At 39.0% G+C, this 24579-nt stretch overlaps 1 protein-coding gene across 2 annotated transcripts in view; it reads left to right on the top strand.

Moving 5' to 3' along the window:
* Positions 1-1684: 1684 nt before the first annotated feature.
* rgs19 (regulator of G protein signaling 19) overlaps positions 1685-24579 on the top strand; it is a 169520-nt gene continuing 146625 nt past the window's right edge. Inside the window, exon 1 of one of the 2 annotated variants that reach the window (XM_042299812.1) lies at positions 1685-1861. The gene's annotated coding sequence lies outside the window, so the exon portion shown is untranslated. The remainder of the gene's footprint in view (positions 1862-24579) is intronic. The other variant, XM_042299813.1, reaches the window with a different exon arrangement.

Raw genomic sequence — 24579 nt, 5'->3', positions numbered from 1 at the left:
GGCCTAGTGTTTAGACTACACAGTCTGGAAATGGGCAAGATATTAAAACAGTGTTTAGACTACACAGTCTGGAAATGGGCAAGATATTAAAACAGTGTTTAGACTACACAGTCTGGAAATGGGCAAGATATTAAAACAGTGTTTAGACTACATATTAAAACAGTGTTTAGACTACACAGTCTGGAAATGGGCAAGATATTAAAACAGTGTTTAGACTACATATTAAAACAGTGTTTAGACTACATATTAAAACAGTGTTTAGACTACACAGTCTGGAAATGGGCAAGATATTAAAACAGTGTTTAGACTACACAGTCTGGAAATGGGCAAGATATTAAAACAGTGTTTAGACTACATATTAAAACAGTGTTTAGACTACATATTAAAACAGTGTTTAGACTACATATTAAAACAGTGTTTAGACTACACAGTCTGGAAATGGGCAAGATATTAAAACAGTGTTTAGACTACACAGTCTGGAAATGGGCAAGATATTAAAACAGTGTTTAGACTACACAGTCTGGAAATGGGCAAGATATTAAAACAGTGTTTAGACTACACAGTCTGGAAATGGGCAAGATATTAAAACAGTGTTTAGACTACACAGTCTGGAAATGGGCAAGATATTAAAACAGTGTTTAGACTACACAGTCTGGAAATGGGCAAGATATTAAAACAGTGTTTAGACTACATATTAAAACAGTGTTTAGACTACATATTAAAACAGTGTTTAGACTACATATTAAAACAGTGTTTAGACTACATATTAAAACAGTGTTTAGACTACATATTAAAACAGTGTTTAGACTACACAGTCTGGAAATGGGCAAGATATTAAAACAAACAACAACCAAATGACTCTTTCTATTTAAATGTTATTGCAATTGTTCTGCAACGAACGAGACCATATAGATTCTAGGCATAAAAAGATAGGCCCTAGAGACGCTTTGAGGCGCCAGGGGGTCCGTGTCTTCATTTGGGTTATTGTTGGTGTCTGGCGCCGCATGCTGGACAGAACCACGGCAGAAACACATGGCAGATTTGAACCATCACGTTGCCGTAGACAGCTCGGCACAGCATACACGGTATGTTCCTTAAGTCATTTAACGTTTATCCGCAGGGATTCGCTGGAACTAGCCTACCGCCATAGTTCGTATGGAAGAGGAGGTGACATTTAATAAGTATGTGAGGTAACTTGTTGTCAAAAGTGTGTGAGTGTGAAACGACAGTTTCTTTCAATTAATTAGTGTCATTAATTATTGTTTTTTATCAATGTGGTTGATTGGGCTTATTGGGAATAAATCATCAGATCATAGCAGGTCATTAAAAAACATCACTGTTGTAGTCTAGGCTATGTGGGGCTTTCTTGGGTTTACCTTATGTAAAGAACAAATAATGACTATAATGATGATGATGATGATTATTATTATTATTATTATGTCATTAAAATGTTGTTGTTGCAAATTTCAGTTTATTTACTTGATGATGATGAATATGGGGAGGAAAACGAGGATGATTATGTTGATGAGTATCTACTTAAACAATATGTTAGTTTGATCTAATTAATTATGAGTTATTACGGCACATAAAATAGTTTTAGTTAGTTTTATAAGAAATGCCAGCTATTAGTGAGGAAGTCACTCTCTTTGGTAAACAGCCTGTGTTGAACCGTCCGGCTCCACGCATGCGCAGTGCCACTCCGTCCGCCTCGGTAAGGGTGTAGATCCTAGCTCGCGCTGGAACACGGGAACAGCGAATAGATACAGTATTCTTACATATAAAAAAAAAACATAAAAAGAAACGGATGTGCCTCCGAAAACGAAACGGATACCGTCCTCCTGACAATTTTAATGCAAAAATTGTAAGTATTATTTCATAATAGTCATGTCTTAGTAAAAGGGTTTTAGTTTGCCAGTCAATGGTGGGTTTTTCCGGCTTATCCCGTTTTGAAAAAAGGTCCGTGATTCCTACGCTACTGCTGAAGAGAACGGGTTGTCTTGAAGAAACAAACCCCTCTAATGTTTTCCCCAAAACCTGTAAAACAACATTTTAGTATTTGGATCATGTTTTTGACAACGCTCCAATGTCATTATGCTGAGAATACAGCTTTCATGAAAACAAGAGTAACGATATGTCTTTCGATACAATAACCACTGTGTTTCTCATTCCAAACTGACTGAGGAAGAGAGGTTAGGAAGGGAACTACTGCTTCTGCCGCTTAATTTGGTCGCTTTTTTTACACTTCTTAATTTCTATTAGTGGAATGTCTGCTCTGCTCTGGGTCCCTCGATTAGACAACAATATGGAGATGTCAATCTGTTCCATTTTGGTCGGATTCCCCTCTCTCTCTCTGTCTCTCTCTCTGTCTCTTTCTCTCTCTGTCTCTCTCTCTCTCTCTCTCTCTCTCTCTCTCTCTCTCTCCCCCTCTCTCTCCTCTCTCTCTCTCCTCTCTCTCCTCTCTCTCTCACTCTCCCCTCTCTCTCTCTCTCTCTCTCTCTCTCTCTCTCTCTCTCTCTCTCTCTCTCCTCCCCCTCTCTCTCGCTCTCTCCCTCTCTCTTTCTCTCTCGCTCTCTCCCTCCTCTCTTTCTCTCTCTCTCTCTCTCTCTCTCTCTCTCTCTCTCTCTCTGACTCTCTCTCTCGGCACTAATGATATGATGTATCTGTCATCATTATGACTAGCGTAAACATGTTCACTGTTAGCCTGCTAACTGTGATATTGAAAGCAGATTCATTTGATCGGCCAAGTTAGATGTTTCCTCTGCGCAATTAGTACAGGAGCGGAAGACCGAATGCGACCGGCAGGCTATATTGCAAACGGTCTTGTCAGATGTCTCTTTTTTTGTTGCTCGTTGCATGACATCCGTCAGTTATCCTTCATGCAATAGAAGGCTATGAGAGGGTTTGGTGATTTTTCTCATATCATATCGTGATGCTCTACTCAGTCTAGCCACACATGTCATTATATAGGCTACAGATCTTTGCAAGTACGGGTTACGGTTAACGAATTATGTGCGTTTTGACATGTAGTCTACGTATAGTGGGAGGACGGCAACAGCCTACATGTTGGCTATTTTCTCTCGTCGGATCATCTAGGAAGTGCAAAAATAAATATATATATTTTTAAATGATGCCCTTTTGGAAGTATGTTTTGTCAGAGATTCTATTGATTAGGCCTAGATATCATATATATGTGTTACAGTTAACACTAAACATCATCATCATTAACCCATCTTTAATATTGATCGTTTTAGTGTGTAAAAGCGCGTTCGTGTAGTAAAAAGCGCGTTCCGGATTCACGCGCTCGAACGTGTCGTTCGAGTGAATGAATTTCGCGTGTCCCCAAAATAGGCGCGTGAAACCGAGCGCTTTAGAAAAAAAAACACAAAAAAAAACAACCGTGTTCGCGCGAGCCAAACTCCTTAACTCTCGATTCCGGATATGAGGTGAGGTAGGAGGCAAAACTTCCAAAACTTCAGGTTGGGAACACAGCTGAGACCAAACCAAATATTGCAATGAAAAACATATTTAGTTTCCACAACAAAAGTCAAGAGTAAAACGTTTTTTTTTTCTTCTGTTATCTGACGTGTCATGGAGATGGCTCTCTTGTAGGTTAGAGACATGAGCAACATGGAGAGGTGCTGAAGACAGGCTATTCACCCTGTTGAAACATATCAACATGATAGGGAACCTGAGGAGCCCAAACAGACATTAAAGTGAGGAGACATTAAAGTGAGTTTGCTTTCAATAGGGTTTTCAGTACATTCTATCTTAAACCATCCCTTTAAATGCAGTGTACCTTTAATTAGAATTTTGTCAACAGACACACTAGAATACATGGAGAGAACGGGTTCAGAATATAGGGATCAATGAAAAAAAGCCATCTATGCATTTTCTTCTCAGTTTCAGCACCAAATAGTAGATTTAAAAATACTCTGATTTTGTACATTATTTAGGCACATTTTAGGGTTAGCAAGGTATGTGTGAATCATTAAAAAAACAGGTTTGGAGAGCCTGTACGCACTAAATATATTGATGAATAAAAAATACTATTGTTTGATTCATCCTGAAAGTTGCCATACTCAGTTGTTCAATCCATGAAATATTGGAAGGTGAGAAAAGTGTACAATAGGGGTTGAACAGTAGTCCTACAAATCTACCAATCCTCATGAATCATGGGACTGTAATAGGGGTTGAACAGTAGTCCTATAAATCTACCAATCCTCATGAATCATGGGACTGTAATAGGGGTTGAACAGTAGTTCTATAAATCTACCAATCCTCATGAATCATGGGACTGTAATAGGGGTTGAACAGTAGTCCTATAAATCTACCAATCCTCATGAATCATGGGACTGTAATAGGGGTTGAACAGTAGTCCTATAAATCTACCAATCCTCATGAATCATGGGACTGTAATAGGGGTTGAACAGTAGTCCTATAAATCTACCAATCCTCATGAATCATGGGACTGTAATAGGGGTTGAACAGTAGTCCTATAAATCTACCAATCCTCATGAATCATGGGACTGTAATAGGGGTTGAACAGTAGTCCTATAAATCTACCAATCCTCATGAATCATGGGACTGTAATAGGGGTTGAACAGTAGTCCTATAAATCTACCAATCCTCATGAATCATGGGACTGTAATAGGGGTTGAACAGTAGTCCTATAAATCTACCAATCCTCATGAATCATGGGACTGTAATAGGGGTTGAACAGTAGTCCTATAAATCTACCAATCCTCATGAATCATGGGACTGTAATAGGGGTTGAACAGTAGTTCTATAAATCTACCAATCCTCATGAATCATGGGACTGTAATAGGGGTTGAACAGTAGTCCTATAAATCTACCAATCCTCATGAATCATGGGACTGTAATAGGGGTTGAACAGTAGTCCTATAAATCTACCAATCCTCATGAATCATGGGACTGTAATAGGGGTTGAACAGTAGTCCTATAAATCTACCAATACTCATGAATCATGGGACTGTAATAGGGGTTGAACAGTAGTCCTATAAATCTACCAATCCTCATGAATCATGGGACTGTAATAGGGTTGAACAGTAGTCCTATAAATCTACCAATCCTCATGAATCATGGGACTGTAATAGGGGTTGAACAGTAGTCCTATAAATCTACCAATCCTCATGAATCATGGGACTGTAATAGGGGTTGAACAGTAGTTCTATAAATCTACCAATCCTCATGAATCATGGGACTGTAATAGGGGTTGAACAGTAGTCCTATAAATCTACCAATACTCATGAATCATGGGACTGTAATAGGGGTTGAACAGTAGTCCTATAAATCTACCAATCCTCATGAATCATGGGACTGTAACAGGGGTTGAACAGTAGTCCTATAAATCTACCAATCCTCATGAATCATGGGACGGTAATAGGGGTTGAACAGTAGTCCTATAAATCTACCAATCCTCATGAATCATGGGACTGTAATAGGGGTTGAACAGTAGTCCTATAAATCTACCAATCCTCATGAATCATGGGACTGTAATAGGGGTTGAACAGTAGTCCTATAAATCTACCAATCCTCAGGGAATCATGGGACTGTAATAGGGGTTGAACAGTAGTCCTATAAATCTACCAATCCTCATGAATCATGGGACTGTAATAGGGGTTGAACAGTAGTCCTATAAATCTACCAATCCTCATGAATCACGGGACTGTAATGACAACGGTCCTGTCGTTGTGCACCGCGCGCCAGGCTCCAGGTTTAAACTGCTACTTATGATCTGTGTTCCATAATGATTCCTGTAGGCTACATGTCCTAAATTATTGCACAACATTAGCTTAATATAATCTACTAATTCTAGCAGCCCTCAAGAACAACTACAATGACGTGACAGAGGAAAGAAAGGTCAACAGAATGGAGTGATGCAAGATGTAGGCTACAAACTGAAGGAAGCTAACACAGTTATAAATGTGAGGAAACTAACACAAAAGTGACAGTTATAAATGTGAGGAAACTAACACTAAAGTGACAGTTATAAATGTAAGGAAACACTAAAGTGACAGTTATAAATGTGAGGAAACTAACACTAAAGTGACAGTTATAAATGTAAGGAAACACTAAAGTGACAGTTATAAATGTAAGGAAACACTAAAGTGACAGTTATAAATGTAAGGAAACACTAAAGTGACTGTTATAAATGTGAGGAAACTAATACTAAAGTGACAATTATAAATGTGAGGAAACTAACACTAAAGTGACAGTTATAAATGTAAGGAAACACTAAAGTGACAGTTATAAATGTAAGGAAACACTAAAGTGACAGTTATAAATGTAAGGAAACACTAAAGTGACAGTTATACATGTGAGGAAACTAACACTAAGGTGACAGTAATAAATGTAAGGAAACACTAAAGTAAGTGACAGTTATAAATGTGAGGAAACTAACACTAAAGTGACAGTTATAAATGTGAGGAAACACGAAAGTGACAGTTATAAATGTGTGGAAACTAACACTAATGTGACAGTTATAAATGTAAGGAAACACTAAAGTGACAGTTATAAATGTGAGGAAACTAACACTATAGTGACAGTTATAAATGTAAGGAAACACTAAAGTGACAGTTATAAATGTGTGGAAACTAACACAAATGTGACAGTTATAAATGTAAGGGAACACTAAAGTGACAGTTATAAATGTAAGGAAACTAACACTAAAGTGACAGTTGTAAGTGTAAGGAAACTAACACTAAAGTGACAGTCATAAATGTGAGGAAACTAACACTAAAGTGACAGTTATTAATGTGAGGAAACTAACACTAAAGTGACAGTTATAAATGTAAGGAAACACTAAAGTGACAGTTATAAATGTAAGGAAACACTAAAGTGACAGTTATAAATGTGAGGAAACGCTAAAGTGACAGTTATAAATGTGAGGAAACTAACACTAAAGTGACAGTTATAAATGTGAGGAAAGTAACATTAAAGCGACAGTTATAAATGTGAGGAAACTAACACAATAGTGACAGTTATAAATGTAAGGAAACACTAAATTGACAGTTATAAATGTGAGGAAACTAACACTAAAGTGACAGTTATAAATGCAAGGAAACTAACACTAAAGTGACAGTTATAAATGTAAGGAAACACTAAAGTGACAGTTATAAATGTGAGGAAACTAACACTAAAGTGACAGTTATAAATGTAAGGAAACTAACACTAAAGTGACAGTTATAAATGTGAGGAAACTAACACTAAAGTGACAGTTATGAATGTGAGGAAACTAACACTAAAGTGACAGTTATAAATGTAAGGAAACTAAGACTAAAGTGACAGTTATAAATGTGAGGAAACTAACACGAAAGTGACAGTTATAAATGTAAGGAAACACTAAAGTGACAGTTATAAATGTGAGGAAACTAGAGTGACAGTTATGAATGTGAGGAAACTAACACTAAAGTGACAGTTATAAATGTGAGGAAACACTAAATTGACAGTTATAAATGTGAGGAAACTAACACTAAAGTGACAGTTATAAATGCAAGGAAACTAACACTAAAGTGACAGTTATAAATGTAAGGAAACACTAAAGTGACAGTTATAAATGTGAGGAAACTAACACTAAAGTGACAGTTATAAATGTGAGGAAAGTAACACTAAAGTGACAGTTATAAATGTAAGGAAACTAACACTAAAGTGACAGTTATAAATGTGAGGAAACTAACACTAAAGTGACAGTTATAAATGTGAGGAAACTAAAGTGACAGTTATAAATGTGAGGAAACTAACACTAAAGTGACAGTTATAAATGTGAGGAAACTAACACTATAGTGACAGTTATAAATGTAAGGAAACACTAAAGTGACAGTTATAAATGTGTGGAAACTAACACTAATGTGACAGTTATAAATGTAAGGAAACACTAAAGTGACAGTTATAAATGTAAGGTAACTCTACAGTGACAGTTATAAATGTAAGGAAACTAACACTAAAGTGACAGTTGTAAGTGTAAGGAAACTAACACTAAAGTGACAGTCATAAATGTGAGGAAACTAACACTAAAGTGACAGTTATTAATGTGAGGAAACTAACACTAAAGTGACAGTTATAAATGTAAGGAAACACTAAAGTGACAGTTATAAATGTAAGGAAACACTAAAGTGACAGTTATAAATGTGAGGAAACACTAAAGTGACAGTTATAAATGTGAGGAAACTAACACTAAAGTGACAGTTATAAATGTGAGGAAAGTAACATTAAAGCGACAGTTATAAATGTGAGGAAACTAACACTAAAGTGACAGTTATAAATGTAAGGAAACTAACACAATAGTGACAGTTATAAATGTTAGGAAACACTAAATTGACAGTTATAAATGTGAGGAAACTAACACTAAAGTGACAGTTATAAATGCAAGGAAACTAACACTAAAGTGACAGTTATAAATGTAAGGAAACTGTAATGCTCCGGGTGTCGTGGGTGTGGAGTCAAATGCAGGAAAACAGAATTTCAATGCTGTGCGTTTTTTTAATAGCGCTTAACACACCACAGGGTGCTCACAAAAGTAACGTTCCAAACACAACAGAGCCGAAGGTTACAATGAAATAATCCCGCACAACAACCAGGCGGGCCGGCTGTCTAATAAAGACAAACTAATTAACCCTACACAGGTGCTACCACTAAACATACAAGGAGGGGGAGGAAAAAACAATCAGTGGCAGCTAATAGGCCGGTGACGACGACCGCCGAGCGCCACCCGCCCGGGAAAAGGAAACACCCTCGGTCGGACTCGTGACAGTACCCCCCCCCTGACGCGCGGCTCCCGCAGCGCGCCGACACCGGCCTCGAGGTCGCCCCGGAGGACGAGGTGCAGGGCGATCCGGACGGAGGCGATGGAAATCCTTCAACATGGAGGGATCCAAGATGTCTCCCACCGGTACCCAGCACCTCTCCTCCGGACCGTACCCCTCCCAGTCCACGAGGTACTGCAGGCCCCTCACCCGGCGCCTTGAGTCCAGAATGGCCCGGATCGTGTACGCCGGGGTCCCCTCGATGTCCAGAGGGGGGGGAGGGACCTCCGGTACCTCACTGTCCTGCAGGGGACCAGCCACCACCGGCCTGAGGAGAGACACATGAAACGAGGGGTTAATACGATAATAGGAAGGGAGTTGTAATCGATAACACACCTCGTTTATTCTCCTCAGGACTTTAAAGGGCCCTACACACTGCGGACCCAGCTTCCGGCAGGGCAAGCGGAGAGGTAGGTTTCGGGTCGAGAGCCAGACCCTGTCCCCCGGTACAAACACGGGGGCCTCACTGCGGTGGCGGTCAGCACTCCTCTTCTGCCGTCCACTCGCTTGTCGTAGAGAGTCCTGGACGGCCCTCCAGGTCTCCTTGGAGCGCTGTACCCATTCCTCCACCGCAGGAGCCTCGGTCTGGCTCGGATGCCATGGTGCCAGGACCGGCTGGTACCCCAACACACACTGAAAAGGGGACACGTTAGTAGAGGAGTGGCGTAGTGAGTTCTGAGCCATTTCAGCCCAGGGAATGTATCGTGCCCACTCCCCTGGCCGATCCTGGCAATACGACCGCAGAAACCTGCCCACCTCCTGGTTCACTCTCTCCACCTGCCCATTACTCTCGGGGTGATAACCGGAGGTCAGGCTGACGGAGACCCCCAAGCGTTCCATGAACGCTCTCCATACCCGAGACGTGAATTGGGGGCCCCGATCAGAAACGATGTCCTCCGGCACCCCGTAGTGCCGAAAGACATGGGTGAATAACGCCTCCGCAGTCTGTAGGGCTGTAGGGATACCGGGCAACGGGAGGAGACGGCAGGACTTAGAGAACCGATCCACAATCACTAGAACCGTGGTGTTCCCCTGAGACGGCGGAAGATCGGTCAGGAAATCTATGGACAGATGTGACCATGGCCGCTGTGGAACGGGGAGGGGTTGTAGCTTCCCTCTAGGAAGGTGCCTAGGAGCCTTACTCTGAGCGCACACCGAACAGGAGGAGACATAACCCTTAACGTCTTTAGCCAACGTAGGCCACCAATACCTCCCCCGAAGGCTCCCACTGTCCTCGTCACCCCAGGGTGACCCGAGGAGGGTAGGACGTGAGCCCACCGAATCAGTTTGTCCCGAACACCAAGCGGCACGTACCTTCGCCCCGCTGGACACTGAGGAGGCGCGGGTTCAGCCCGTAACGCCCGCTCGATGTCCGAGTCCACCTCCCATACCACTGGGGCTACCAACTTTGAGGCGGGAAGGATGGGAGTTGGTTCGGTGGACCCATCCTCCGTGTCGTAAAGGCGGGACAGTGCGTCAGCCTTTACGTTCTGGGAGCCCGGTCTATAAGACAAAGTAAACCGGAACCGGGTGAAGAAGATGGCCCACCTTGCCTGACGTGGGTTAAGTCTCCTAGCTGCCCGAATATACTCCAGATTCTGGTGGTCGGTCCAGATGAGAAAGGGGTGCTTAGCCCCTCAAGCCAGTGTCTCCACACCTTCAGTGCCTTAACCACCGCTAGCAACTCCCGGTCCCCCACATCATAGTTACGCTCTGCTGGGCTGAGCTTCCTTGAGAAGAAAGCGCAGGGGCAGAGTTTTGGTGGCGTACCCGAGCGCTGTGATAGCACGGCACCCACCCCAGCCTCGGACGCGTCCACCTCCACTATGAATGCTAGAGAGGGGTCCGGATGCGCCAACACGGGCGCCTCAGTGAACAGCGCCTTCAACCTGTTGAATGCTCCGTCCGCCTCGGCTGACCACTGCAAACGCACCGGGCCACCCTTCAGCAGTGAGGTAATGGGAGCCGCTACCTGGCCAAAACCCCGGATAAACCTCCGGTAGTAGTTGGCAAAACCCAAAAACCGCTGCACCTCCTTTACCGTGGTCGGAGTCGGCCAATTACGCACGGCACTAATGCGGTCACCCTCCATCACTACCCCGAGGTGGAAATGCGATATCCCAGAAAAGAGACGGCTCGTTTAGAGAACACGCATTTCTCAGCCTTGACGTATAGGTCATGCTCCAGCAGTCTACCAAGCACTTTGCGCACCAGAGACACATGCGCGGTGTGAGTAGCCGAGTAGATCAGAATGTCATCGATATAAACAACCACTCCCTGCCCGCACAGGTCCCTGAGAATCTCGTCTACAAAGGATTGGAAAACGGCTGGAGCATTTTTTAACCCATACGGCATGACGAGGTACTCATAGTGGCCTGATGTAGTACTAAATGCGGTTTTCCACTCGTCTCCCTTCCGAATACGCACCAGACTATACGCGCTCCTGAGATCCAGTTTTGTGAAGAACTGCGCTCCGTGGAACGATTCCACCGCCGTAGCGATGAGAGGTAGAGGGTAACTATACCCTACTGTGATGGCGTTTAGACCTCTGTAATCGATACACGGACGCAAACCTCCCTCCTTTTTCCTCACAAAAAAAGAAACTCGAGGAGACGGGTGAAATGGAGGGCCGAATGTACCCCTGTCCCAGCGACTCCGTGACATATGTCTCCATTGCCAACGTCTCCTCCTGGGACAGCGGGTACACGTGACTCTTGGGAAGCGCAGCGTCTACCTGAGATCTATCGTACAATCCCTTCCCGGTCGATAAGGTGGTAATTTAGTCGCTTTCACTTTACTGAAAGCGATTGCCAAATCGGCATACTCGGGGGAATGCACACCGTGGAACCCTGGTCTGGACTCTCCACCGACGTGGCACCGATGGAAACTCCCAAACACCTTCCAGAACACTCCTCTGACCACCCCTGGAGAACCCCTGTCTCCACGAAATTTTAGGATTGTGCCGGGCCAACCAGGGAGTCCCCAGCACCACTGGAAACGCAGGCGAATCAATAATAAAGAAACTGATACGCTCCCTATGATTCCCCTGCGTCACCATGTCCAGTGGGACCGTGGTCTCCCTGACCATCCCTGACCCTAATGGCCGGCTATCTAGGGAGTGCACGGGGAAGGGAGAATCTATCGGCACCAGCGGAACCCCTAACTTAAGGGCGAGTCCGCGATCCATAAAGTTCCCAGCTGCGCCTGAATCGACTAGCGCCCTATGCTGGGAAGAGGGAAAAAAGTGAAGGAAAAAAGTTAAGACAAACATGTGGCCAACAAGGGGTTCTGGGTGAGTTTGATGCTGACTCACCTGGGGTGACCGAGAAGCGTTCCGCCTGCCATCTCTACTCCCAGACGGACCCCCCCAGCACCGATCAGACGTGTGTCCTCTCCGACCACAGTTGGTGCAGGGAAGGCCTCCTCCTCCGGTACCCCTCGGCGCAGCCCCTCCCAACTCCATCGGAATGGGAGCGGAGGGGCTGGGTGGTGGAATGCACAGGACCCTCTCTGAACGCCCGCGGGCAGCCAGCAGATTATCCAGTCGAATGGACATGTCAATCAGCTGATCCAGTGACAGAGTGGTGTCCCGACACGCTAACTCCCGGCGGACGTCCTCTCGGAGACCACACCTGTAGTGGTCCATGAGGGCCCTGTCGTTCCACCCAGATCCGGCTGCCAAGGTCCGGAACTCCAGCGCGTAATCCTGGGCGCTCCTCCTCTCCTGCCTGAGATGAAATAGTCGTTCTCCCACCGCTCGGCCGTCTAGAGGGTGATCAAACACGGCACGGAAGCGGCGGGAAAACTCTGGGTAGTGCTCCCGCGCTGAGTCTGGGCCATTCCAGACTGCGTTCGCCCACTCCAGAGCACGACCCGTGAGGCAGGAGATGAGGACACTCACCCTCTCTGCTCCTGAGGGAGTGGGTCTGATGGTGGCCAGGTATAGCTCCAGCTGAAGCAGAAACCCCTGGCAACCCGCCGCAGCTCCATCATAAGCCTTCGGTACCGTCAGACGGAGGGTGCTGGAGTCGGGAGATGGAGAGTCCGGAACCGTGGGTGCCGAAGGTGGAGAGAGGAGACCACTCCTCTCCCATCGGTCCATTCTCTCCATCACTTGATCCATCGCGGTTCCGATCCGATGGAGGACGGTGGTGTGGTGGAGAACCCGTTCCTCCATCGATGGGAGAGGGTTGGCTGCTGCTCCTGCTGACTCCATTCAATTTGATAGGTGCGGGATTCTGTAATGCTCCGGGTGTCGTGGGTGTGGAGTCAAATGCAGGAAAACAGAATTTCAATGCTGTGCGTTTTTTTAATAGCGCTTAACACACCACAGGGTGCTCACAAAAGTAACGTTCCAAACACAACAGAGCCGAAGGTTACAATGAAATAATCCCGCACAACAACCAGGCGGGCCGGCTGTCTAATAAAGACAAACTAATTAACCCTACACAGGTGCTACCACTAAACATACAAGGAGGGGGAGGAAAAAACAATCAGTGGCAGCTAATAGGCCGGTGACGACGACCGCCGAGCGCCACCCGCCCGGGAAAAGGAAACACCCTCGGTCGGACTCGTGACAGAAACACTAAAGTGACAATTATAAATGTGAGGAAACTAACACTAAAGTTACAGTTATAAATGTAAGGAAACACTAAAGTGACAGTTATAAATGTGAGGAAACTAACACTAAAGTGACAGTTATAAATGTGAGGAAAGTAACACTAAAGTGACAGTTATAAATGTAAGGAAACTAACACTAAAGTGACAGTTATGAATGTGAGGAAACTAACACGAAAGTGACAGTTATAAATGTGAGGAAACTAACAATAAAGTGACAGATTATAAATGTGAGGAAACTAGAGTGACAGTTATGAATGTGAGGAAACTAACACTAAAGTGACAGTTATAAATGTAAGGAAACACTAAAGTTACAGTTATAAATGTAAGGAAACACTAAAGTGACAGTTATAAATGTGAGGAAACTAACACTAAAGTGACAGTTATAAATGTGAGGAAAGTAACACTAAAGTGACAGTTATAAATGTAAGGAAACTAACACTAAAGTGACAGTTATAAATGTGAGGAAACTAACACTAAAGTGACAGTTATAAATGTGAGGAAACTAACAATAAAGTGACAGTTATAAATGTAAGGAAACTAACACTAATCTGACAGTTATAAATGTAAGGAAACACTAAAGTGACAGTTATAAATGTGAGGAAACTAACACTAAAGTGACAGTTATAAATGTGAGGAAAGTAACACTAAAGTGACAGTTATAAATGTGAGGAAACTAACACTAAAGTGACAGTTATAAATGTGAGGAAACTAACAATAAAGTGACAGTTATAAATGTAAGGAAACTAACACTAATCTGACAGTTATAAATGTAAGGAAACACTAAAGTGACAGTTATAAATGTGAGGAAACTAACACTAAAGTGACAGTTATAAATGTAAGGAAACACTAAAGTGACAGTTATAAATGTGAGGGAACTAACACTAAATTGACAGTTATAAATGTAAGGAAACACTAAAGTGACAGTTATAAATGTGAGGAAACTAACACTAAAGTGACAGTTATAAATGCAAGGAAACTAACACTAAAGTGACAGTTATAAATGTAAGGAAACACTAAAGTGACAGTTATAAATGTGAGGAAACTAACACTAAAGTTACAGTTATAAATGTGAGGAAACTAACACTAAAGTGACAGTTATAAATGTAAGGAAACTAACACTAAAGTGACAGTTATGAATGTGAGGAAACTAACACTAAAGTGACAGTTATAAATGTAAGGAAACTAAGACTAAAGTGACAGTTATAAATGTGAGGAAACTAACACGAAAGTGACAGTTATAAATGTAAGGAAACACTAAAGTGACAGTTATAAATGTGAGGAAACTAGAGTGACAGTTATGAATGTGAGGAAACTAACACTAAAGTGACAGTTATAAATGTGAGGAAACACTAAATTGACAGTTATAAATGTGAGGAAACTAACACTAAAGTGACAGTTATAAATGCAAGGAAACTAACACTAAAGTGACAGTTATAAATGTAAGGAAACACTAAAGTGACAGTTATAAATGTGAGGAAACTAACACTAAAGTTACAGTTATAAATGTAAGGAAACACTAAAGTGACAAAATCAAATCAAATCAAATCAAATTTTATTTGTCACATACACATGGTTAGCAGATGTTAATGCGAGTGTAGCGAAATGCTTGTGCTTCTAGTTCCGACAATGCAGTAATAACGAGCAAGTAATCTAACTAACAATTCAAAAAAAAAAAAAAAAAACTACTGTCATACACAGTGTAAGGGGATAAAGAATATGTACATAAGGATATATGAATGAGTGATGGTACAGAGCAGCATAGGCAAGATACAGTAGATGATATCGAGTACAGTATATACATATGAGATAAGTATGTAAACCAAGTGGCATAGTTAAAGTGGCTAGTGATACATGTATTACATAAGGATGCAGTCGATGATATAGAGTACAGTATCAACGTATGCATATGAGATGAACAATGTAGGGTAAGTAACATTATATAAGGTAGCATTGTTTAAAGTGGCTAGTGATATATTTACATCATTTCCCATCGATTCCCATGATTAAAGTGGCTGGAGTAGAGTCAGTGTCATTGACAGTGTGTTGGCAGTAGCCACTCAATGTTAGTGGTGGCTGTTTAACAGTCTGATGGCCTTGAGATAGAAGCTGTTTTTCAGTCTCTCGGTCCCAGCTTTGATGCACCTGTACTGACCTCGCCTTCTGGATGGCAGCGGGGTGAACAGGCAGTGGCTCGGGTGGTTGATGTCCTTGATGATCTTTATGGCCTTCCTGTAGCATCGGGTGGTGTAGGTGTCCTGGAGGGCAGGTAGTTTGCCCCCGGTGATGCGTTGTGCAGACCTCACTACCCTCTGGAGAGCCTTACGGTTGAGGGCGGTGCAGTTGCCATACCAGGCGGTGATACAGCCCGCCAGGATGCTCTCGATTGTGCATCTGTAGAAGTTTGTGAGTGCTTTTGGTGACAAGCCGAATTTCTTCAGCCTCCTGAGGTTGAAGAGGCGCTGCTGCGCCTTCCTCACAATGCTGTCTGTGTGAGTGGACCAATTCAGTTTGTCTGTGATGTGTATGCCGAGGAACTTAAAACTTGCTACCCTCTCCACTACTGTTCCATCGATGTGGATGGGTGTTCCCTCTGCTGTTTCCTGAAGTCCACAATCATCTCCTTAGTTTTGTTGACGTTGAGTGTGAGGTTATTTTCCTGACACCACACTCCGAGGGCCCTCACCTCCTCCCTGTAGGCCGTCTCGTCGTTGTTGGTAATCAAGCCTACCACTGTTGTGTCGTCCGCAAACTTGATGATTGAGTTGGAGGCGTGCATGGCCACGCAGTCGTGGGTGAACAGGGAGTACAGGAGAGGGCTCAGAACGCACCCTTGTGGGGCCCCAGTGTTGAGGATCAGCGGGGAGGAGATGTTGTTGCCTACCCTCACCACCTGGGGGCGGCCCGTCAGGAAGTCCAGTACCCAGTTGGCACAGGGCGGGGTCGAGACCCAGGGTCTCGAGCTTGATGACGAGCTTGGAGGGTACTATGGTGTTGAATGCCGAGCTGTAGTCGATGAACAGCATTCTCACATAGGTATTCCTCTTGTCCAGATGGGTTAGGGCAGTGTGCAGTGTGGTTGAGATTGCATCGTCTGTGGACCTATTTGGGCGGTAAGCAAATTGAGTGGGTCAAGGGTGTCAGGTAGGGTGGAGGTGATATGGTCCTGTTATAAATGTGAGGAAAACTAAAACTAAGGAAAACTAACACTAAAGTGACAGTTATAAATGTGAGGGAACTAACACTAAATTGACAGTTATAAATGTGAGGAAACTAACACTAATCTGACAGTTATAAATGTAAGGAAACACTAAAGTGACAGTTATAAATGTAAGGAAACTAACACTAAAGTGACAGTTATAAATGTAAGGAAACTAACACTAAAGTGACAGTTATAAATGTGAGGAAACTAACACTAAAGTGACAGTTATAAATGTGAGGAAACTAACACTAAAGTGACAGTTATAAATGTGAGGAAACTAACACTAAAGTGACAGATATAAATGTAAGGAAACACTAAAGTGACAGTTATAAATGTGAGGAAACTAACACTAAAGTGACAGTTATAAATGTGAGGAAACTAACACTAAATTGACAGTTATAAATGTGAGGAAACTAACACTAATCTGACAGTTATAAATGTAAGGAAACACTAAAGTGACAGTTATAAATATAAGGAAACACGAAAGTGACAGTTATAAATGTAAGGAAACTAACACTAAAGTGACAGTTATGAATGTGAGGAAACTAAAGTGACAGTTATACATGTGAGGAAACTAACACTAAAGTGACAGTTATAAATGTAAGGAAACTAACACTAAAGTGACAGTTATAAATGTGACGAAACTAAAGTGACAGTTATGAATGTGAGGAAACTAACACTAAAGTGACAGTTATAAATGTAAGCAAACTAACACTAAAGTGACAGTTATAAATGTGAGGAAACTAACACTAAATGTGACAGTTATAAATGTGAGGAAAAACACTAAAGTGACAGTTATAAATGTAAGGAAACACTAAAGTGACAGTTATAAATGTAAGGAAACACTAAAGTGACAGTTATAAATGTAAGGAAACACTAAAGTGACAGTTATAAATGTGAGGAAACTAACACTAAAGTGACAGTTATAAATGAAACTAACACTAAAGTGACAGTTATAAATGTGAGGAAACACTAAAGTGACAGTTATAAATGTGAGGAAACTAACACTAAAGTGACAGTTATAAATGTGAGGAAACTAACACTAAAGTGACAGTTATAAATGTGAGGAAACTAACACTAAAGTGACAGTTATAAATGTAAGGAAAAACACTAAAGTGACAGTTATAAATGTGAGGAAACTAACACTAAAGTGACAGTTATAAATGTAAGGAAGGAAACACTAAAGTGACAGTTATAAATGTGAGGAAACTAACACTAAAGTGACAGTTATAAATGTGAAAAACACTAAAGTGACAGTTATAAATGTGAGGAAACTAACACTAAAGTGACAGTTATACATGTAAGGAAACACTAAAGTGACAGTTATAAATGTGAGGAAACTAACACTAAAGTGACAGATATAAATGTAAGGAAACACTAAAGTGACAGTTATAAATGTGAGGAAACTAACACTAAAGTGACAGTTATAAATGTAAGGAAACTAACACTAAAGTGACAGTTATAAATGTGAGGAAACTAACACTAAAGTGACAGTTATAAATGTAAGGAAACACTAAAGTGACAGTTATAAATGTAAGGAAACACTAAAGTGACAGTTATAAATGTGAGGGAACTAACACTAAAGTGACAGTTATAAATGTAAGGAAACTAACACTAAAGTGACAGTTATAAATGTGAGGAAACTAACACTAAAGTGACAGTTATAAATGTAAGGAAACTAACACTAAAGTGACAGTTATAAATGTGACAGTTATAAATGTGAGGAAACACTAAAGTGACAGTTATAAATGTGAGAAAAACACTAAAGTGACAGTTATAAATGTGAGGAAACTAACACTAAAGTGACAGTTATAAATGTGAGGAAACACTAAAGTGACAGTTATGAATATGAGGAAACTAACACTAAAGTGACAGTTATAAATGTAAGGAAACTAACACTAAAGTGACAGTTATAAATGTGAGGAAACTAACACTAAAGTGACAGTTATAAATGTGAGGAAACTAACACTAAAGTGACAGTTATAAATGTAAGGAAACTAACACTAAAGTGACAGTTATAAATGTAAGGAAACACTAAAGTGACAGTTATAAATGTGAGGAAACTAACACTAAAGTGACAGTTATAAATGTAAGGAAACTAACACTAAAGTGACAGTTATAAATGTGAGGAAACTAACACTAAAGTGACAGTTATAAATGTAAGGAAACACTAAAGTGACAGTTATAAATGTGAGGAAACTAACACTAAAGTGACAGTTATAAATGTAAGGAAACGAACACTAAAGTGACAGTTATAAATGTGAGGAAACTAACACTAAAGTTACAGTTATAAATGTAAGGAAACACTAAAGTGACAGTTATAAATGTGAGGAGACTAACACTAAAGTGACAGTTATAAATGTGAGGAAAGGAAACTAACACTAAAGTGACAGTTATAAATGTAAGGAAACTAACACTAAAGTGACAGTTATAAATGTGAGGAAATAACACTAAAGTGACAGTTATAAATGTGAGGAAACTAACACTAAAGTGACAGTTATAAATGTAAGAAACTAACACTAAAGTGACAGTTATAAATGTAAGGAAACTAACACTAAAGTGACAGTTATAAATGTGAGGAAACTAACACTAAAGTGACAGTTATAAATGTAAGGAAACTAAATAAAGTGACAGTTATAAACTAACACTAAAGTGACAGTTATAAATGTGAGGAAACACTAAAGTGACAGTTATAAATGTGAGGAAACTAACACTAAAGTGACAGTTATAAATGTAAGGAAACTAACACTAAAGTGACAGTTATAAATGTGAGGAAACTAACACTAAAGTGACAGTTATAAATGTGACAGAAATGTAAGGAAACACTAAAGTGACAGTTATAAATGTGAGGAAACTAACTAAAGTGACAGTTATAAATGTAAGGAAACTAACACTAAAGTGACAGTTATAAATGTAAGGAAACACTAAAGTGACAGTTATAAATGTAAGGAAACTAACACTAAAGTGACAGTTATAAATGTGAGGAAACTAACACTAAAGTGACAGTTATAAATGTAAGGAAACACTAAAGTGACAGTTATAAATGTGAGGAAACTAACACTAAAGTGACAGTTATAAATGTAAGGAAACACTAAAGTGACAGTTATAAATGTGAGGAAACTAACACTAAAGTGACAGTTATAAATGTGAGGAAAGTAACACTAAAGTGACAGTTATAAATGTAAGGAAACAAACACTAAAGTGACAGTTATAAATGTAAGGAAACTAACACTAAAGTGACAGTTATAAATGTGAGGAAACTAACACTAAAGTGACAGTTATAAATGTGAGGAAACTAACACTAAAGTGACAGTTATAAATGTAAGGAAACACTAAAGTGACAGTTATAAATGTGAGGGAACTAACACTAAAGTGACAGTTATAAATGTAAGGAAACTAACACTAAAGTGACAGTTATAAATGTGAGGAAACTAGAGTGACAGTTATGAATGTGAGGAAACTAACACTAAAGTGACAGTTATAAATGTAAGGAAACTAAGACTAAAGTGACAGTTATAAATGTGAGGAAAACTAAAGTGACAGTTATAAATGTGAGGAAACACTAAAGTGACAGTTATAAATGTGAGGAAACACTAAAGTGACAGTTATAAATGTGAGGAAACTAACACTAAAGTGACAGTTATAAATGTGAGGAAACACTAAACTGACAGTTATAAATGTAAGGAAATAACACTAAAGTGACAGTTATAAATGTGAGGAAACTAACACTAAAGTGACAGTTATAAATGTGAGGAAACTAAAGTGACAGTTATAAATGTGAGGAAACTAACACTAAAGTGACAGTTATAAATGTGAGGAAACACTATTGTGACAGTTATAAATGTGAGGAAACTAACACTAAAGTGAAAGTTATAAATGTAAGGAAACACTAAAGTGACAGTTATAAATGTGAGGAAACTAACACTAAAGTGACAGTTATAAATGTAAGGAAACACTAAAGTGACAGTTATAAATGTGAGGAAACTAACACTAAAGTGACAGTTATAAATGCTAGGAAACTAACACTAAAGTGACAGTTATAAATGTAAGGAAACTAACACTAAAGTGACAGTTATAAATGTAAGGAAACACTAAAGTGACAGTTATAAATGTAAGGAAACACTAAAGTGACAGTTATAAATGTAAAAACTAACACTAAAGTGACAGTTATAAATGTGAGGAAACTAACACTAAAGTGACAGTTATAAATGTGAGGAAACTAACACTAAAGTGACAAATGTTAAAGTGACAGTTATAAATGTAAGGAAACACTAAAGTGACAGTTATAAATGTAAGGAAACTAACACTAAAGTGACAGTTATAAATGTAAGGAAACTAACACTAAAGTGACAGTTATAAATGTGAGGAAACTAACACTAAAGTGACAGTTATAAATGTGAGGAAATCTGACAGTTATAAATGTAAGGAAACACTAAAGTGACAGTTATAAATGTAAGGAAACTAACACTAAAGTGACAGTTATAAATGTAAGGAAAACTAAAGTGAACACTAAAGTGACAGTTATAAATGTAAGAAACTAACACTAAAGTGACAGTTATAAATGTGAGGAAACTAAACTAAAGTGACTGAGGAAACTAAAGTGACAGTTATAAATGTGAGGAAACTAACACTAAAGTGACAGTTATAAATGTAAGGAAACTAACACTAAAGTGACAGTTATAAATGTGAAACACTAAAGACAGTTATAAATGTAACACTAAAGTGACAGTTATAAATGTAAGGAAACACACTAAAGTGACAGTTATAAATGTGAGGAAACTAACACTAAAGTGACAGTTATAAATGTAAGGAAACACTAAAGTGACAGTTATAAATGTAAGGAAACTAACACTAAAGTGACAGTTATAAATGTGAGAAAACACTAAAGTGACAGTTATAAATGTAAAAACTAACACTAAAGTGACAGTTATAAATGTAAGGAAACACTAAAGTGACAGTTATAAATGTGAGGAAACTAACACTAAAGTGACAGTTATGAATGTGATGAAACTAAAGTGACAGTTATAAATGTGAGGAAACTAACACTAAAGTGACAGTTATAAATGTGAGGAAACTAACACTAAAGTGACAGTTATAAATGTGAGGAAACTAACACTAAACTGACAGTTATAAATGTAAGGAAACACTAAAGTGACAGTTATAAATATAAGGAAACACGAAAGTGACAGTTATAAATGTAAGGAAACTAACACTAAAGTGACAGTTATGAATGTGAGGAAACTAAAGTGACAGTTATACATGTGAGGAAACTAACACTAAAGTGACAGTTATAAATGTAAGGAAACACTAAAGTGACAGTTATAAATGTAAGGAAACACTAAACACTATAAAAGTGACAGTTATATAAATGTGACAGTTATACATGAGGAAACTAACACTAAAGTGACAGTTATAAATGTGAGGAAACACTAAACTGACAGTTATAAATGTAAGGAAAATAACACTAAAGTGACAGTTATAAATGTAAGGAAACTAACACTAAAGTGACAGTTATAAATGTGAGGAAACTAACACTAAAGTGACAGTTATAAATGTAAGGAAACTAACACTAAAGTGACAGTTATAAATGTGAGGAAAAACACTAAAGTGACAGTTATAAATGTAAGGAAACACTAAAACAGTTATAAATGTAAGGAAACACTAAAGTGGCAGTTATAAATGTAAGGAAACTAACACTAAAGTGACAGTTATAAATGTGAGGAAACTAACACTAAAGTGACAGTTATAAATGTAAGGAAACACTAAAGTGACAGTTATAAATGTGAGGAAAGTAACACTAAAGTGACAGTTATAAATGTAAGGAAACTAACACTAAAGTGACAGTTATAAATGTAAGCAAACTAACACTAAAGTGACAGTTATAAATGTGAGGAAACTAACACTAAAGTGACAGTTATAAATGAAAAGGAAACACTAAAGTGACAGTTATAAATGTAAGGAAACTAACACTAAAGTGACAGTTATAAATGTGAGGAAAAACACTAAAGTGACAGTTATAAATGTAAGGAAACACTAAAGTGACAGTTATAAATGTAAGGAAACTAACACTAAAGTGACAGTTATAAATGTAAAGTGACAGTTATAAATGTGAGGAAACTAACACTAAAGTGACAGTTATAAATGTGAGGAAAAACACTAAAGTGACAGTTATAAATGTGAGGAAACACTAAAGTGACAGTTATAAATGTAAGAAACTAACACTAAAGTGACAGTTATAAATGTGAGGAAACACTAAAGTGACAGTTATAAATGTGAAACACTAAAGTGGACAGTTATAAATGTAAGGAAACACTAAAGTGACAGTTATAAATGTGAGGAAACTAACACTAAAGTGACAGTTATAAATGTGAGGAAACACTAAAGTGACAGTTATAAATGTGAGGAAACTAACACTAAAGTGACAGTTATAAATGTAAGCAAACTAACACTAAAGTGACAGTTATAAATGTGAGGAAACTAAAGTGACAGTTATAAATGTAAGCAAACTAACACTAAAGTGACAGTTATAAATGTGAGGAAACACTAAAGTGACAGTTATAAATGTAAGGAAACACTAAAACAGTTATAAATGTGACAGTTATAAATGTAAGGAAACTAACACTAAAGTGACAGTTATAAATGTGAGGAAACTAACACTAAAGTGACAGTTATAAATGTGAGGAAACACTAAAGTGACAGTTATAAATGTAAGGAAACACTAAAGTGACAGTTATAAATGTAAGGAAACTAACACTAAAGTGACAGTTATAAATGTAAGGAAACTAACACTAAAGTGACAGTTATAAATGTGAGGAAACTAACACTAAAGTGACAGTTATAAATGTAAGGAAACACTAAAGTGACAGTTATAAATGTAAGGAAAAACACTAAAGTGACAGTTATAAATGTAAGGAAACACTAAAGTGACAGTTATAAATGTGTAAAACTAACACTAAAGTGACAGTTATAAATGTAAGGAAACGAACACTAAAGTGACAGTTATAAATGTGAGGAAACTAAACACTAAATGTGACAGTTATAAATGTGAGGAAACTAACACTAAAGTGACAGTTATAAATTTGTGAAACACTAAACAGTTATAAATGTGAGGAAACTAACACTAAAGTGACAGTTATAAATGTGAGGAAACTAACACTAAAGTGACAGTTATAAATGTGAGGAAACTAAAGTGACAGTTATAAATGTGAGGAAACTAACACTAAAGTGACAGTTATAAATGTGAGGAAACACTAAAGTGACAGTTATAAATGTGAGGAAACTAACACTAAAGTGACAGTTATAAATGTAAGGAAACACTAAAGTGACAGTTATAAATGTGAGGAAACTAACACTAAAGTGACAGTTATAAATGTAAGGAAACACTAAAGTGACAGTTATAAATGTAAGAAACTAACACTAAAGTGACAGTTATAAATGTAAGGAAAAACACTAAAGTGACAGTTATAAATGTAAGGAAACTAACACTAAAGTGACAGTTATAAATGTAAGGAAAAACACTAAAGTGACAGTTATAAATGTAAGGAAACTAACACTAAAGTGACAGTTATAAATGTGAGGAAACACTAAAGTGACAGTTATAAATGTAAGGAAACTAACACTAAAGTGACAGTTATAAATGTGAGGAAACTAACACTAAAGTGACAGTTATAAATGTAAGGAAACACTAAAGTGACAGTTATAAATGTGACAGTTATAAATGGAAACTAACACTAAAGTGACAGTTATAAATGTAAGGAAACACTAAAGTGACAGTTATAAATGTGAGGAAACTAACACTAAAGTGACTAAGCAAAACACTAAAGTGACAGTTATAAATGTGAGGAAACTAACACTAAAGTGACAGTTATAAATGTAAGGAAACACTAAAGTGACAGTTATAAATGTAAGGAAAATAACACTAAAGTGACAGTTATAAAT

Source organism: Oncorhynchus tshawytscha, linkage group LG16 (assembly GCF_018296145.1).
Source record: "Oncorhynchus tshawytscha isolate Ot180627B linkage group LG16, Otsh_v2.0, whole genome shotgun sequence".
NCBI lineage: Eukaryota > Metazoa > Chordata > Actinopteri > Salmoniformes > Salmonidae > Oncorhynchus > Oncorhynchus tshawytscha.
The sequence above is the reverse complement of the archived record's forward strand: the minus strand, read 5'-3'. Positions and strand labels throughout refer to the sequence as shown.